This window comes from Vanessa atalanta, chromosome 24 (genome assembly GCF_905147765.1).
Source record: "Vanessa atalanta chromosome 24, ilVanAtal1.2, whole genome shotgun sequence".
Lineage (NCBI taxonomy): Eukaryota > Metazoa > Arthropoda > Insecta > Lepidoptera > Nymphalidae > Vanessa > Vanessa atalanta.
The window spans coordinates 2,437,374-2,456,873 of NC_061894.1; positions in this window are offsets into that span (position 1 = coordinate 2,437,374).

The window sequence follows — 19,500 nt, forward strand, 5'->3', positions numbered from 1 at the left end:
TGCCGGTTGTGATGGGTGGAATCTATATATAATAAATATAATCTAATAATAATCCAACTGTGGTAGCTTTAAATTTAAAAAATGACCATTCAAATGTGTACGTAATTTATTATACTTGGATTATTTATATTATGTGTAGACAGACTGTCAAAGCGGAGAACGCGTTCAAGAAAAAGTAGTAGCCAACTGTTGGCCACGCACACTTCTAAACACAAACATACTTCAAAGCACACTTTTAGCATGACGTTTAGTTTGGCGATTGTCAAGCGTTACACACACCAAGATAGTAAAGTTGGCTCGTTTGTTTTAGTTCTTCTGTAGTGCAACACTCTAATTAAGAAGATATACTGGTGTAAGTAAAGAAGACATTTAAAAAAAATATGTTTTGAATTGTATTTTGAACGCTTAACTGTAATGTTTAACGAAACTCATATATGTGTTAATGTGTTGATAATTTAAAACGCTTGTGGTCATCACTTGTACCACACGAAAGATTGCGTAAAAACAAATTGTACCGTGTACAGTGTACCGTGACGTATACTTTCTCAGCGAAACCGCGAATCACTCGCTTGTGACTTGCAAATTCTGTTAAATTATCTCATATTGATAACAAACGTAACGATTTGAATTTCGAATCATTTTTCTTAAACTCGGTCAGGAACACGCACATGGACAATTATTAGCTGCCAGTAATTAACTTTTTTTAAATAAATGCGTTATACCTCTGTGTTTTTTATAAGAATTTCAATCATATGTAGTTAAACTCAGTTGGTCATAAGACTTCTTTAAGTTAATGTTAGAGAAAAAATATATTAGATTAGCGTAATTTCATAATGACTACTGTATTATATATAATAACATATATTATGTGATATATTAATAGCCAGTGAACACAACGACAGTCGTTGAGTGACATAATGTACGATAGTATTGAAACATACATACTTATACCGTTTTTTTTTTCTGTCGGTACAACGACGGTGGCTATTAAATCTAAAATATCCGGAGTATAAATTACTACGTCGATGTTATTACGACACATCGGCACAGCCTAGGTAACTAGACGTTTTTGCTATCTAGAACAGAAACGTAAGTAATTTTGTTACATTTAATTTAAGTTTAATTAATCACTCAGTGTTATATAAAGCGCCCACAAAAGGAGTGTTTACAAATACTAAAAAGGTAATATGTCGAAACAACATTCAAGAACTGAGTTACTCCAGTACGCTGCTGTTGAATGCTATGGGTAATAGTTTCAAAATTTGTCCAACAAATGTAAGTGTCGTTATGATATTCCATCATCACCATACCATAACCGCAAATCACGAAAGGAAATATAAACACAAATATAGTTACTTCGGAATTTGAACCTTCTATTTACGATGCTTAAACTACACGAGTTTTCTTAAGGGTGCAAAAGCAGGATGGAAGTTTGTATGGGGAAATAAACATTTGTTCAGTAAAGAATATAAACATTTCCATTTAACTTTACTTTAACTAACTAACTAGTGTTCGTGAATTTTTGGCCAAACACGTTAATGTACTGTAAAATTTTATAAATTTCGCGCGAGTAATAAACGCGGTTACACCTATTATTATACATTATAAAACTGTTTCAAAAATAATTAAAAAAAACATTAAGCCGTTAACAAAATAGTTCTCTGAGCATGTTATCAAAATTCAAAAAAAGAACATCTATTGAATTATAACATATCCTCAAAGTAATTAATTAAAAAAAAATAATGTTATGTAATATAAATAGAAAAAAAAGTGTATAAATCTACGTACAGAGTAAAAAGCACGCCGATAGCACACGTAATTATTTCAACATGTCAATTAGTATAATTAAGACAGATACGAGCTGATTTTAGCCACTGGCTTTGCTTCCGTGGAATAAATTTAACGGATATTGATATATGTAAAAAACTAAAAAGATTTCGACATGTAAACTTTAGTAATATAGACAAAAGTAATTCCTATGGTATAATTTTGTCATCGGGAGTAAGAACAGCAAAATCAAAATGTATTTAAAGAGCGTACCTAAGCTCTGACATGCTGTGTTTTCGTTCGTTCTTTCTTTTTATAATATAGTTAGGCAATGGACAAACGGCCCACCTGGTAATATGTGGTCAGAGGTCACCACTACCTAAAGACATTGGCACTGAATGCAACATTAACTATTCTCAACATCGCCAATGCTTCACCAACCTTGGGAGTCCCTGTGTCTATAGTATAGTCTATAGTACACTGGCTCACTCACCCATCACACCGGAACACAACAATACTAAATATGAAAAGTGAGTAGTATAGCCCGACCACCGTGTATAAATGTTTTATCATCTACAAACAATCTTGCAAAAGTTGTGCAGAATATTTATGCTTTATTTATTAATCATGAAACTTCATCTTAAATTCACTTTCATATATTATAACGAAGATCATTATCGTCATATTAGTCGAGTATAGTAATTATTTAAGCATATGTTTACTTGTACAGAGTGACAGTAAATAATGAATTAAAAACGTTACGATATATTTAGTTCCGACCTACGACAACCATGGCGGCGACCAAAGAATAAATAACTAAACAGACCCCAAAAACTCAAGTTATAATGACTACCAATTCAACATCTTCAACTTCGTTTTAAGCAGAGTGCAGACATGGTTAAACCGTAAATAATTCTTCTTTTTTTTAATTTAATTTTATTATGTGCTTATTTTTAAATGAGTATAATAAAATAAATAAACAATTTTTTATTTTGAAAATGTAACTTGCTTAGTTTTTAAATAAATGTATGTTGCAATACATGAATATCTGAGATTGAGTTTATACCGTCGCCGCCCTGTCGCCAGTCGCCATTTTGTTGTCTATGAAAAATATCGTTGAAAGTAAAAGAACGTTCAGTAAGAGCTATCACTTAGTTTGATGAGTATTGGACTTATACTTGAACTTTTATTAAATTTTAGTTTTATTACGTTACGTTATTGAGTTTTAAACTTCTTATACGATAATATATAACGTTTCGAAATAGTTATCTGTAATAAAGAATATGTTTACTTAGTAACTTGTATATTAAAATTTACAAGGTAACTGTTGTATAGATTTATAGCATTTTATTACATGAAACGTTTAGTATAATACATAGAGATAAATTGCTGGAAAAAACTCGGTTAAGTTAATTCGCTGCCTAATTTGGATTATGTCAATATATTTAATACATACACATGTATAAGACTTTGTAATTAGCATAGTATTAAAATAATTACGGATTAACGATGTCCCGTGGATTTACCCGTATTATGGGAAAAGAAATAGAATTAGAGCCGTTGTATTTGTTCGCAATATATTCCAACAAATATTTTGAATGATTCTAGTATATAAATGTAGAATTTGCAGTGACGTTGGACAATGTCAAAAGGTGTTTGACCTTGGTAGCGTGAAGTTATATTGCTCCATAACATACTCCATTAAACAGTTCGTATCGGTCTGATATAAAGTAATTTTAAAATATCGCTATAGATAACTAAGACTTTATAATATCATACTAGCTTATAATTCATTTGGTGGTAGGGCTTTGTGCAAGCCCGTCTGGGTAGTTACCACCAAACACTGCAGTATTAATAATTTAAAGGTTATACACTATTACTAATTTTATTAATAATGTTCATTTTTAGTAGAAGAGTAAATATTAATTTAAATATTATATGCACGCTGTGTTCGTCATTTGAACGATACTCAACAGTATTAGAAAATTTCATGATATTGCAATTGTATTTTATAGTCTCATCTTAAATTTATATTAAAATATTTTTAAGATAAGACACCAGACCAATAAATATTTACTTAATAATTTACTTGGTGGTAGGGCTTTGTGCAAACCCGTCTGGGTAGGTACCACCCACTCATCAGATATTCTAACAGTACACAGTATTGTTGTGTTCCGGTTTGAAGGGTGAGTGAGCCAGTGTTACTACAAGCACAGGGACATAACATCTTAGCTCTCAAGGTAGGTAGCGCATTGGCGATGTAAGGTATGGTTAATATTTCTTACAGCGTCATTATCTGTGGGTGGTGGTGACCACTTACCATTAGGTGGCCCATTTGCTAGTCCGCCAACCTATATCACAAAAAAGGCTTTAAATATCAAAACGTGACCGCGCTTACATATTATATTAAAAAAATAATTTACTTGGATTTAAAAATATGGTTGAAATACGGTACAACAAGCCCGACTGGGTAGGTAGCACCATCATTACGTAGTATTTTTGTTTTTGCCAAGGTTGGTAACACTTATTAGTAGCATAACTGGTTGATTTTTTATTTTTTATTATGTATCGTATATGTTATCCGATTCAGCCACATCTGTTTCTTTCATCTCATTGACACAGGTCACTGACTCGAGCGCATGTGGGCGATAGAACTTTTTGTTCTATTGAACTGTATGCGGTCGCATTACACCGTACGATAAAATTAAATCCTTTCTAATCATACGCGACGTCATTTTTAACACGCTGTATATTAGATTTATTTTTATGTGAGTATTAAAATCAGTATGTAAACAAATGTAGATATAGTCTATTCCGACCACAATAGTACAGCATTTGACATCGAGAGCTTGAATAGTCTATGATATTTATTATGGATTTTCGAAAAAATGACGTTTTGATCGACGAATGTCATGTAAAAACTGTTATCGAAACTGAATGTATAATCAAAGTTGATAAAAGGAATAGAGTTGTATTATAAATAAAAACATATTAATCAAGAATTATGTCGACCTCCGTGGTCGAGTAGTGTGTACACCGGTTTTCATGGGTACGCCACTCTGAGGTCCCGGGTTCGCTTGCCGAGTCGATGTAGAAAAAGTTCATTAATTTTCTATGTTATCTTAGGTCTGGGTGTTTGTGGTACCGTCGTTACTTCTGAATTTCCATAACACGAGTGCGTTAGCTACTTACATTGGGATCAAAGTAATGTATGTGATGTTTTACAATATTTATTTATTTAACAATTGTTAGCACCATATAGCTGAGCTACTAACGTATATCTAAGGTCTATTTATCTTTATTTATTCTTCCATTGGAATATACTATAGGTACTACTAGTATACTTCTATATAATAAGTCAATTTTATCCTAATTGTAATTGTCGTATTGATTTTAATCTTAGTAAGTGTACGTATTAATTACAGCTGACTTACAGACGACGAGTAATGAGTGCCGAGTCATTTATTTGATTGAGCCGGTAAACAGACACACACATTGCACAGACAAAAATGTGTTACATATTTAATTTTGTAAACAAAAATGTATAATATATATATTTCCTTGTAACAATTGATTACATAATTATGTACTAATAAAAATAAAAAACAAATATTCTATATAATATCGCTTATCGTAATCTTTATACAAAAATTTATTCATTGTAAAAAATAATACTAAGAACGTTTAATTACATATACATATATGTAATTAAATGTCTATGTCAATACAATTTGTATCATTCACACACAAAATCAAAACATTTATTATTCAAGTAGGCTATTAAAAGTACTTTTAAATCATTATGTTAAGTACATTGTTGAATTAAACGTAAAGCTAACACCAGTTCGAAAAGTAGATTCCACAGAAAGAAACCGGCAAGAAACTGCGTAGTTACTCTTTATGCTCAAATTTTGCAATCTGTTTATAGTCATTTCGAATAATAATGACGTGCTCGTGTATCACGTTAGAAGAATTAATTATGTTAATAAATAATTAATAACAATTAACGAAGGTTACTACTGAGTTGTGTTTTTTGCCAGTTAACGTGTTCCTGCAATCAGCCGACGATATAATAATAACGATACTCTGTACGCGGTGTTGTTACAATGGACTTGTACGCTGAGATTTTATAAAGCATTGACCGATAACCGCTTTGTTTTCAAGACATATTGCAGCTATTAAAGTTACGAATGTGTGATTGTATGATTATTAAGGAAATGATGATTGAAACAAATGCGGCCGTTAAGTGACGCCCGTTAGTTGGAAAACATCGAAATTAATAGTTCTTTAACGAATTTTTAATTAAAGTAGATAGATGAAATGAATTTGGAGTTAGTAAAATAAAATCATTTCGTAATCATTTTTTTTCTTCTTTTTATTATTTAGCAGGAAGATATATATTACTAGTTGTTGCCCGCGGCGTCAGGTGAGTTATCTGACGTTTGGTATACAAAAACCTACGTCCTTTATTGTGGGTCAAGTTTGTTTCATAAGAAAATTCATCAAATTCTTTTTGTGGTTTGGCCGTGAAGCGTAGCAGGCAGACAAAGTTACTTTCACATTTATAATATTAGTATACGCGCCATATACACATAGGGTAGGTGAGTTGAACAAAAGAGCATCAGGCAGTTTGCCGTCACGGCATCGGTACGAGTCATTCTTAGGTGCCAATAGATATTTCACATAAAAATCAAAATCAGCATAGATCTCGTGTTTATTTAAATATGACAAGCGTGGGCTGAATTTGGAGCCGAGATGGCCCAGTTAGCAAGCGTGCATCCAATGATTACGGGTTCAAGCCCAGTGCTTAATTTGCGTTTATAATTCATCTCGTGCTCGACGGTGAAGGAAAAAATCGTGAGGAAACCTGTATGTGTTTAATTTCAACAAAAATCTGCCACATGTGTACCCACCAACCCGTATTGGAGCAGCGTGGTGGAATAAGCCCAGGATTGGGAAATTTACAGGCTGTTTCTGTTGTGGGTAAAATTGTTTTTAAATGAAGTGTGTTTTTATTAACTTAGTAAGCTTAATAGTATTAAGTGACATATTTCTCCAAAGACATGTGCGTCCTCGCCTTTTATCACACTGTTTCCTTATTTTCATTATTACTTTATTAAAAATGAAATTTTAAAAATATAATAATTAGCAATCAATTGAATTACGTACTCGAGTTCAGCGGCGGCTGCAATTATTATAAAATTCAATTTTACACTTAATACTACAATTATACTAATTTATATATTGTACGTAACATTCCGCAGGGTTTCTAAGTAGAGTGTAGTAGTTCAATGTTAATGTTCTCTGTAGGTACCACCCATTCTACCATTCGAGAGATGAACAGAAAGAGGTCGGTATTTAGCGAATAACTTTGAAATGCATTAAGTCCATCCAAAAAACTAAGGTATCACTCGAAAAGATTTTTTCAAAAATATTTAGTAGCATCATTTTAAATTAATTACACAATTATACATTACACCAATTATAGTATAATCGATCGACTTTCTTTAAGACGACATTGAAAAACGTCTTCCCAGAAACAGTATCAATTACATTCCTGGGTTTTTTGCAACAGCTACACTAATTTCCCGGTACAAATTGTTGGTACTCTTAAGGAGCGTGCGTTGACAACTTTTATTCTTGCGACTGCACTATTTCTCTTCGTATCACATGGTTACCTTTTGTACCTAATGGTACAAAAGGTAACCACGAGAATAACTCTATTTTGAAATAGAAAGCGTGATTTCTTAAATAAAATTTGTACGCGCGAGAGATTAGTGTATTAAGATGGATAAAAAAGAGAGGTCGTTAGCGCGAAATCCGGGCTCGTACTTTCGAAGACAATGTCTTCTTTGGAGAACTTTGGTCTTCACAGAATTGACGAACACAAGCCAAGGGATGGGTGATATTATTTGTAGGATAGGAGAGGCATAACAGTTCGTTACACTAGCTAACTTTTAAGCGCGGCGCAGTCCACACGTCCAACGTTTCAATATTGCATTGTTCTAAACTCACTACACTATTTGAGTATAACAACTCGTCTTATTACAAATCTGAAATATATATACATCGATGTTCTTGTATTTGTCTGAGATCTTAGACTTTTGACCGATCATCGTGTATATTGTATCATAATATATATTAAACATATACTATTTCATGAAGTAGTTTTTACACTAGCAACATTGTTGTAACTCGCCACTAGATGCAATGCACTACAAGTTGATATGCTCCCATCAGTTTATATCTTGACTGCGTGGAATGGCGACGAGAATGCGATACTCTAGCCGACAATTTGTCCAAGTTACCTTTATATAATTTCTTCACCACAAATTACCTGAAACATAAAAAAATATGTTAGTACTAAACGTGACTAGTGTTATATAACATGTACTGCCACTTTCTCAGTTATAACTGTCGACGGATTTTCGTTTGTTAGTTTTTTTTTAATTAACGGAATTTTATTTAACGGTCACCATTCCCCATACAGAATAGCAATGTGTAAAAAATATATAAGCATTCCTTAGATCGCCAATGCGCCACCGACCTTGGGAACTAAGATGATATGTTTGTCCCTTGTGCCTGTAGTTACACACCTCACCCTTAAAACCGGAACACAACAGTATTGAGTACGGCTATTTGACGGTAGAATATTTAATTAAGGGGTGGTACCTACCCAGACGGATTTACACAAAGTGAGCACGGGCCCTAATATCTTTCAATCTACTAGTTCAAATGATAAAATAAAAAATACTCTAACTTATAGAAAACGCATATAAATATTGTATTATTCATTTTGCAAAGGATCAATAATGTGTGGCAAATAATTTGAACTTATTTTTGCCTTTATTTTTCCCATCGCAAACCATTATTTAGCTAAAATTGATAAATCCTAGGACGGTACTCTGTATGTAGATATACCTCACATTTTACCGTAAGTTTAGTTGATCGAATCGATGCTGAAAAATTAATCGAAATCAAACGTGTAGTTTAATAAAAGACACTTTACCCCTCGACTTTTTATACTATTTATATGATACGATACGAGGTTTAATTCGTACATAGCTGTCGTATCATCTTGAGAAGCTGCATCACGAAAACTTATATAAGCATGTTAGACGCACTTACAGGTAATTTGTAAATAAAAGCTAACTTTTAATTCATTTATATTTATGGTACAGACTGTTCAATATTTTTTTTTTGTGTAAAATGCATGTTTAAGGTTATTATGTAATTTATTAAGTTGACGCGTTTGATCAATATTATTGCTTTAGTCATATTCGCGATGAATAATGATAGGGTTGGTCTACATGTTAGAGTAACAAATGATAGTAGATTTAGCAGTACAGACAATGTGAACGGGTTAAAAAAAAACAATATAAATTATATTCTAACAAATATTAATCTTATCAATTTTTTATTCTATACTACCTGGTGTTTATTCGGGTTTATTTAATTAATACTATATGGTTTTATGCGTGTAACGTAACTTAAGCATTTTTAAGCGTACATATGATAGTAGCCTTCCATTTTTAAAAGAAAAAATTATGCATTTCGAACACTTCTTAAAAAAAAAATACTTTTTTATGTAACTTACGACTCTTAAAACCTGACGACCTACCCTAAAACGGGAGCAAACCCGCAGACGACAACTACTGATTACTAATAATAAATATATATATATATATATATATATATATATATATATATATATATATATATATATATATATATATATATATATTTACTAGTAAACGCTCAGTAGGCAGATTTCGACCTTTTTTTAGTTTTTTTCGTTATTAACACTCTTTAACTTTAAAGCTCATCAATAATTATCAAACAAAACAAAAGAAAATTATTTACCAAAAATAGGAGAATACATAGGTTATTATTAATGTTTTGTCTTTGACTATTTAAAACTAAATATATATATTAGGGAGACGCAGGACGCGATATTATTTTTGAACAAAAAAAAAGGAAGCAATGAAAAGAGTAAGGATTTTAGTTATTAATAAAAATATATTTGACTGAGAGAACTGTCAAATCTTCACATTTTACAATAAATCGGTGAGACGAACGGAACCCCACTTTGCAACAGTTAGAGGAATGCAGTCCACGTGCCGAGAGCACTAACCGTTATAAATAACGACGAGAATACTAAATGCTACGTCCTGTGAATACCAACATAATAGGATAAGTTGCTTATATGATCTACATTTTAAATATTTAAAAAAAAAATCCTATACATTTTTTATTTCAGGACAAAGACCTTCTTTCCTGTCATGAAAAAGATTTTTGTGTTTATTTTAGCACGCTAGTCTCAAATGGATTATTGTGATAATAAGCATGCTTCTTGAATGTTAGCCTTTGATCTCATTTGTAAAATAAGCACGCTACTCTTCTGCGGGTTAATTACCTAATATGATTTAAGTATACTGGTTCTGGATTTTAATAATCCCCACTTATCCGTTTTCTCACGATGCCTTCCTTCAACCTTAACAAGCACATAACATTATATTGTGTAAACCAATATGCTATTAACCATGGGATCTGAGATATTACGTACTCTAATAATACTGACTCTGTGTTCCGGTTTGATGGATATCATGTCTGAACAAAGTTAATACAAGAGTTATACAAAGTATCGATGTTTGGCGGCAGTTTAAGCGATGAGTAGATGGTACTTAACTACGAGCCTAAACAAAAGCTCTGCTCTCGTTTATGAATTGTTTGAGAAGCGATGACGTACACTAGCGTAAAAAATTAAGTTTATCAACAATTTTATTATAATTATTAAATACTCTGTCTAAGATATTTTGAAAAGATAATGACTTTTTGTTTACGTCCTTAGTAATAAAAAATTATAATCTATTTAAAAATCCAAATAATATTAGATGTAATTTTACATCAAAATTTATATATTTATACACAAGTCTTATCAGACATCATTATTAAAAATTAAAAAAACCCTGGTTAAGTTCCGGCCAACAGAGAAAGCCGTAGAAGTAATAATTAAACAAAAAAAAATTAAGACATGCTAGTCCACAATTACTTCCTACATTAGACGTCACATGCATGTTACCCATTGTGCCACGCCTAGACTTAAATTATATATGCATGACTGGTTCCAGGCACCAGCTGTACCGCCACCTGTAAACTGAACCTGACAATGTTCATTACGTCTGAATAATTGACTTATTAAATACCAATTTGTGTTTGTGTTTTTGTAAACAATTTTTCAAGCAAATTCACGACACGCGAGGACTTCAACCTGTACTTATCGGCTATTGGCTGGGAGAAATTTTAATTTATGTAACTTTCATATATTTGTTTATTTAGAAAATTAATTTAATTTGTTGATTTCATGAATCACCTATATAAATAATGGGATTGGTTTTAGTAAATTGCGGTTAATTAATTAACATTTGATGTTTTTGGATTGGTTTTAGTACCTGTTACTAGCAGTGTTACGGCGCAGACAAAATGATACCCAGCTGTGGTTGAAGTCTGACTGCGGATAATGATGATGACTCCGAATTGAAGTTCAGAGAAAAGGCGTCTATTATGGTATAGTATGATAAGAGTTGATTGATTGTATCTTATTAACTATTTTTATTAACTACTAAATTTTTTATCGGTCCTTCTCGGTAGAATCTACAATCGGAACCGGTGGTAGCTTAACGTTTAATACAGTTCTGTAAAATGATGATTCAGAAGTGCTTGTAAAATCCTTCTTGAATAAAGTATATTTTGATTATGATTTATTGATTGAAATTCCATTGATACGCTGAAACATAAATATATAAGCCCTGCCGCTCTCACAGTGATATTACAATTTATTTTACTTGTGTACGCTCTTGTATAGGCTTATAATAGTGAAAAAGGTGCATTGCCTTTTGTCGCGACTGGTATTATTAATATTTTACTATATTTTTATTTGATATTGCACAAGATAACTAAAATCAAAAATATTCTTCTTGCAAATTAAAATACTTATTACAAAATAAAAAATATTTGAAAACAGTTACCATTTTTTAAAAGTAGTTAAGATATTGTGTTTAATTAAATCAAATAAAATACCTTCATGCAATATAGAATAATTGGTTATTGATTGTCAAATTAAACACTACCACCGGGTCAGAAAATAAATGACTTGAGAGGAACCGGCAAAAGAAACTCAGTAGGTGACATCCTATCCGATATGAGGGCATATCCTTCTCGTTACGTTCCTTCTACCTCCATTCATATTTCCGGACGAAAACTCGAGAGACTAACTTTGTTAGGTTTATAATGGACCATTAATTATCCGGAACCTTACCCTAGCGTTTTGAGTATTTTAGTGAAACTTAGTAACAAATAGGGCTCCTGATTGTAAGCGGTCATCATCGTATAAATATCGTAGGCAATGAAACAAAACCGTTTTAAAATGCAATGACAGCAGACGTCTCACCAAACGTAAAAGACGTGATGGTAACATTTGAACTAACCAAATTATACAATGCAACAAAAAAATATGCATTGAAAAAAGCGCTATAACGCTTTACTAATTTATTTTGTAATGAACAGAGTCTTAGAATCCGAGAACAATATAAAGTCAAAGGGTCAAGTCAAGTTTTAAAGCGCTTTACATTTTCCACGATCGCTATACACATTTAACGATATTGCCATGTGTTTGGATTCGTCGTAGTTGAAGAATAGTGGTCTAATTACAATTTTTAAAACGAAAATATCTGAAAAGTTGTTAGAAATGTGTTCGAGGGAAGTTTTTATGAATTTAAAAACACTTTTTTTTTAGGTCACGTACTTTTTCACTCGGGTTTAATTCGCTCTTGACCCTTGGATTCTTTTTTCGAGCAGGTTTATGTTGGACCATGGATGAGAAAACAGGTCAAGAAAAAAATATTAAACTATTATAAATATTACATATCAAACGCTTGCGTGTTAAAGTTTTATTAATTTCATATTATTACATATGATATTTGATAGACATTTAAAACAAAAAACAAACATACCTTTTTGAATTCGGATCTTTCAATCGTGTTCGAATCGCCGTTTTACATTAATCTATATTAAAATTCTTGATTCGGAATGTAAGTAGTTACATTATATCGAGAAGAACTAGCAAATATTGAGAATTTTATTTTTTATAAAATTACATTTTTCTGAGTATGAGCCGAAATGGCCCTGTGGTTAGAACGCGTTCATCTTAACCGATGATTTCGGGTTCAAGCCCAGGCAGGCACCACTGAATTTTCATGTGCTTAATTTGTGTTTATAATTCAACTCGTGCTCGGCGGTGAAGGAAAACATCGTGAGGAAACCTGCATGTGTCTAATTTCAACGAAATTCTGTCACATGTGTATTCCACCAACCCGCATTGGAGCAGCGTGGTGGAATATGCTCTAAACCTTCTCCTCAAGGGAGAGGAGGCCTTTAGCCCAGCAGTGGGAAATTTACAGGCTGCTAATGTAAAAAAACATTTTTCTATTCTGCATAAAACTAATAAATATTGATAACTGCTTGTTAAAAAAATCATTCAATTATGTTTAAAACAGTGACAGTCGGAAATGACGTCACAAACAAAATATATCTTATATAACAGCGGAACTTTAAAAAGTAAGTATAAAACTTTAATCGGTACACAGAAATGTCGGCCGACAAAAGTTATGTCGTAAAATGAACTTAACTTTTATTCGTACTTTAAACACCGCGAGCCACTTTCATCTATTTTATTGTCTTTTTATTATTTTATTCTTGAAGTTCTACGTTTTATTAACGTATTTTAATATTTAAGTTTAGTCTATTTTATTTTTTCATAAACTCCAATTGCCAGGGGATGATTTAAAAAAAAAAACATCTCAGCGAGAAACATAAAAGAGAATACGGTTCAATTTTATAAATATTCGATACAAATTGTCTATGTCTTGTCTATGTCCTTTCATTGAGTTCAAACATAAATTTCGGTTCAGTGGTTTCACCCCGAAAAGGCAACAGACAGACAGATAGGCTAGTCATGCTGAGTTGATTTGCTTAATTTATGTTTACTTTTCATCTTGTGCTCGGCAGTGTCGGATGAGATGTTGCCACGTATATTACCCGCGATGCAGCAACGAGGTGGAATTTGCTTCAGACCTTATTAAGAGATGATGCTTGATGACAATTATCAGTTGTTACTGTTATATTATTAGTTATAAAATTATTATTTAAATGAAACAAAATAAAACTGCTTAAAATAAAATATGTTGTTACCTTGTGACATAGGTACATATTTTGCATTGTTTTTTTTTTTTTTTTATATATATATTGTTATAAGCAAACGATTAACAATAATGTTCATGGTTTTTAATTAATCTTAAAACTTAAATTATTTTTGTTGTCTCGACCTCATTTTACTCATTTTAACCGATCAATGTCAAGGACCTATTGATCCATGAAAATTTTACAGCGCAGCTAAGGCCAAGCTAAAAGAGCGTATTAATAAGATATAAATGTATATTTTATTTCTATAAGCCGACAGCCATGCGAATTAACAAGAAACTGATAATAAAAAAACAAATCAAATTTAGTTAAATTGCTACTGAGCTGTTTTCAGTTCTGCCAAGAGAGCACTGATTATTGCGCATATAAATGTCAAGTAGGATGTACATATGTATTTCCTTGACATAAAGCATCTTGGGAATCTGTATTCATCATTATTGTAAAATATATTCTTTCTTTTTTCTTAAATCTGAGATTATAAAAACAAAAGCGACTTTACAGTCGCTTTTGTTTTTATATTAACCCAATAATATTTATTACTTGGGAAAATAATAAAAAAATTAAAAATTAATGTTAAAAAAGACTTCTCATATTAAGAGCTTATCATTTCGTTACGGTTAATAAATAATAAGGCATTAATGACATTACTGTACTAGTAGAGTAAAAGTATACTATTTGGGATTGTTGTCTAGTGAATACATAGCTTTATACAACGCCATGTGTGGCAGAGTGACCCTCGAAAAACGTTAATAGCTTTTAATGGAATCATTAAAAAGTCGTTACAATTAATTAATTTACAAACTTACATATAGAGGCACTTACGACGTTAAAGGCATTAGATGCATCGACCAGGTGGACCATGTTGTTAAAAATATATATATATACATATAGCTTATAAGCTGAAACTTGCAAGCATTACTGAGTAATTTTTTTCTTAATTGCGCACCCTACTATATTTTGATGGTACTAAACCAAAATCTTATATTATTTGATTTTATTTATTAAAAAATTACTCCATCAACTTATCACTAAGCACTTAAAATTAACAACTGATCATATCATTTAAAGTGATACGTCTATAAAGATATGTTCAAGCGATCGATCTCCGATTTTAATCTCAGATTCTATTTTAACACTATGTACTGAGATTTTCAATATGAAATATTTTAGCGTTGTATCGCAATCTTGTTCTATGGAATGTTGCCTTAAGGAAAACGAAAGTGAAGCCAGAGAAGCGGCGCAGACATTAATATGTAAGATCAAATAGTTTTTATAAATAATACATATCTCGTTACATTGGATATGAACTAACGTGTATTATTACAAAGCTTATCAAAGTGTATGACTCTTGTAAAAATTGATGATCCATAGCTCTTGATAAACATTCCTTAAGCATTGTGTAATATTATAATTTTCCTTACAAATTCCCAGTATTTATTATATGGTAATTTAAAATTATCTCTTTATAAATGAATATACATTTAATTCAAGTTAACTCGTACCTGTTTTTCAACCGCTACTTTTATAAATATTTTAAACATTGGTCTTTGTGTAAGCTGTTCGTCTGAGTAGGTACCACCCACTCATATACTGCCAAACAATAATACTCAATAAATAAATAAATATAATAAATATAAATATTGGACAACATCACGTACATTACTCTGATCCCAATGTAAGTAGCTAAAGCACTTGTGTTATGGAAAATCAGAAGTAACGACGGTACCATAACCATCCAGAACCAAGGCAACATAGAAAACTAATGAACTTTTTCTACATCAACTCGGCCGGGAATCAAAACCGGGACCTCGGGGTGTCGTATCCATGAAAACCGGTGTACACACTATGTGTATTGTTGTATTTCGTTTGAAAGGGTGAGTGAACCAATGTAATTACGCTGGCAGCACAAGGGTCATAAGGGTTCATAAGGGTTTGGTAGTGCATTGGTGTTATAAGTAATGTTTAATGTTTCAAGACGCTAATGTCTGAGGATAGATGGTGATCAAATGGTCCATTTTTTCGACTACCTATTTTATATTTTAAAAACCTACAGAAAAAAAATAACCATCATAAAAGGTAGTACATCCGTCCTTCGACTTACATCTCTTTTATTAGCAGTGTACACATTGTAATAAATTACATATTATTTCTAAAAATTACCCAAAGGAACTTTAGTTACAATAATATACAAGTGTACTAGATGAGTTCTGTTCATTTAAGCAGCGGTCTCTTTCATGCAAACTTTTAAGTAGAGGAAAGACAAAAAAAATAACAATGTAAGACCATAGAAACTAGAAATAACTTAATGCTTGTGCTTTGTCTTTAAATTTTGTGTCTTACAGTGATTCACTGTAAACTAAAACATCAAAATGCGAGGAATTGTTATTTGACGGCAGAAAGTCAAGTAAATGGTACGGAACCTATTAATGCATGAAAAGAGACTCATTATTTAATTATAATCATGATTTTAGTCTTAGACCGCACGGTTAGAAGGAATACTAATAAGGACCTTTTTAATATAAGGAACCATACCAAATTTGACAATTAGCAAATAAATCGAACCCACGGTTTTTAACCAACATGGACTATTAATAGACCTAATTATTCGAAACATTTAAATATGCCATTTAAAATCTTCACGGAACGTAAGAATTTCACGGATAGATCAAAGTAAAATACCACAAAAACAAATTAATACTTAAAAATTTTGGCATACCATATCAAGACTTTGTATTCGTATATTTTACCTTATTTATACCTTTCCTTTATCTAAAATGTATAAATGTATAGCTTAAAAAACCAAACACTAGCAAGCAACAAAGTCCCATGTCGTGTAAACGGATTGTCGAATACATTTTGGAGGTTTCGAGATCGAGAACATTTGTACGATTGTTCACAACCCAGATGACGCGACGTTCTCGCATGTTCACAGAGAAGTTTCTCGTAAGACAAGCGGCCAAAGCTCTGTAAATTTTAGGCCTAACATTTAACACATTACAAACTGTTTGTATAAATTATAATTGATGTTATAATTGATAAATATAAATCTTAGAATACACGAAAGCAACTAAAGATTTTGTCATTGAAATTTAATATCATCAACCTTCTCTCAGCTTAGTTTTAATCGGCGCATTAGTGATATCCTCTTAAAAATCTATCGGTCAGCCAACAACTCCACATTCACAGCAAAGATTTTATCTATATTATCTTGCAGACAACCCATCCATCATATATTTGGTCTTCCAATCTTTGCACCCATCAATACTTATATTCAATTATTCAATATCTTTTAGTCAAATCCAAATCATTTTGCGAAAATATTACGACATTTATAATAGAACGGAATGATATCAAGCGCTGACAACTGAATTTTCTTGCAAGATGCATCGGTTGAAAAATATATTACTCATATATACACCAATCATTTTAGGTCAGCGTGGAAACAAGCTTCAAACCTCATAAAAGGAGAAGAGATCTTAGCCCAGCCGTGGGCACATTTACATATTAAATTCAAAACGTGAACTCGAAATATAACAAACGCAGTTGACATTGAATAATTCGAGCACGTTTGTGTACGATATGGCCTCCGTTGTTATAATTTTACCTTTACGCTAGTTTGCGTCCTCGTCCTTCATGGCGGAACCCGATATTCTTGTTTAGACTAGGTATCGCAGCTGGGTACGTGTGGATATAATAAACATACCGCATATAGTTCTCACATGTAAGGTAAGTACCGGAGTATACAGTATCTATACTCTGAAACGTGTCTATACAATAGAATTAAATATGATTTTAGGGTACGTTATTATCGAAAGAAAAATAAAACATTCATGTACTATAAAACTTTGACGACGTATCTTTACTTATATAAATCTTCTACGTACGTGCGTACGTGTGTATGTAACTGAACTCGTCCTAAACGATTGGCTTCATTTCGATCGTTTTATTTTGTGTATTTGTGCCTGATTGGTTTCGATTAGACCTGACCTATTAGAAAAAATCACCTGTAAGAAGTCATGTCCAGTTACGTTGCTATTCTCATGGATAACTAATATAACTGTGGATTCAGAAATCCTGAGTCCAATCTCTAAGCTTATTTTTATGTCATATTGCTAGGTAGACGGGAAAATAAGTCACCTGATGGTGAGTGGTAACTATTACTCATGGACACTGGTACTGTAAGAAATATTAAACATTCCTCATTTCTCATATTACAAATGTTGGTTCGCACCCTTTAAACCGGAACAAAATTATATTAGGTGTTGCTGATTGGCGGTAGAATATAAATATGTTATAGTTGAAGGTCATTAAATGATGTAAGAAATAGTCATTACTTTCACAATTCTATACATGGAGGTGAGTTATATATATTAAAGATTTTGTAAATAAAGTTTTATAAATAATTATTTTATTTTATTTTTATGTACCAATTACGTTTTTAAAATTTCTAAAAGAAAAACAAGGGTTGCAAAAGAAATATTTTATCCATAAGAGCTTACTTCCAATCATATAAATATGTACAAATATATATATATATGTCGGAGAAGCAGGATGCCGAACAGTTGGGTTCGGGGATTGATCCGACATTTGTAAGACTATGTGGGCGTGCAATGGAGATATTCACAAAATAAAACGTATTTAATATCGTCTGATTACTGTATTAATTGATTCAATAATCGTACACCACAATAATATCAAAGGATTACAATAATTCATCTCGATTAAGAGCAAATGGGTTTGCAAGCAACCATCGCATTCGAGAAGCTTGTCAAAACATAACGACTCGCGTTGCCATGACGCTTACAACTCCATTCGGGGTGACCCGCTCTTATAAGTAAATCAGCCATCAAACATTATTGCCAACTACTCGATTCATTAATTATCCAAATTAACAACTAAAGTAACCACGCTCCGATACGGCCATCCTGAACTATCACACGTCCTCGTGTGTCTCGTTGCTGTAAACCTCCTCGTCTGTAAACAATGAAACAACAAATGTACACATCATAACACGCTTGGCCATTCTGACCACCACACGATGAATATTATAACCGTCCATGCTATCTCAATAGCATAATATTCTCTAGCAGCATAACTTTACAAGGTAAGCGACCAGCAAGACCACTAAGGTCTATTTACGCCACTTAGTCAATCTCTTGCCACCAAGGCTGTCATTTGCCACCAAGGCCAATTTTGTCACCAAGTCAATCACTTGCCACCAAGGCCATCATTTGCCACCAAGGCCAATTTTGTCACCAAGTCAATCTCTAGTAGGGTCACTACGCTATGCTTTCTCTTACCAAGTAATTTGTTAACACCGAAATCAAAACAAAATGAAAACTGCCCACCGTTATCAATAAAGAATAAGCCTACAGTTGGCTTCATCGTGCTGACATCCATTCGACGTTCCACAACCGACTCGCTTGTTTTGTATTTCCTTCTTCGCACAACGCGTCGATATGTGGCTTCGCCGCC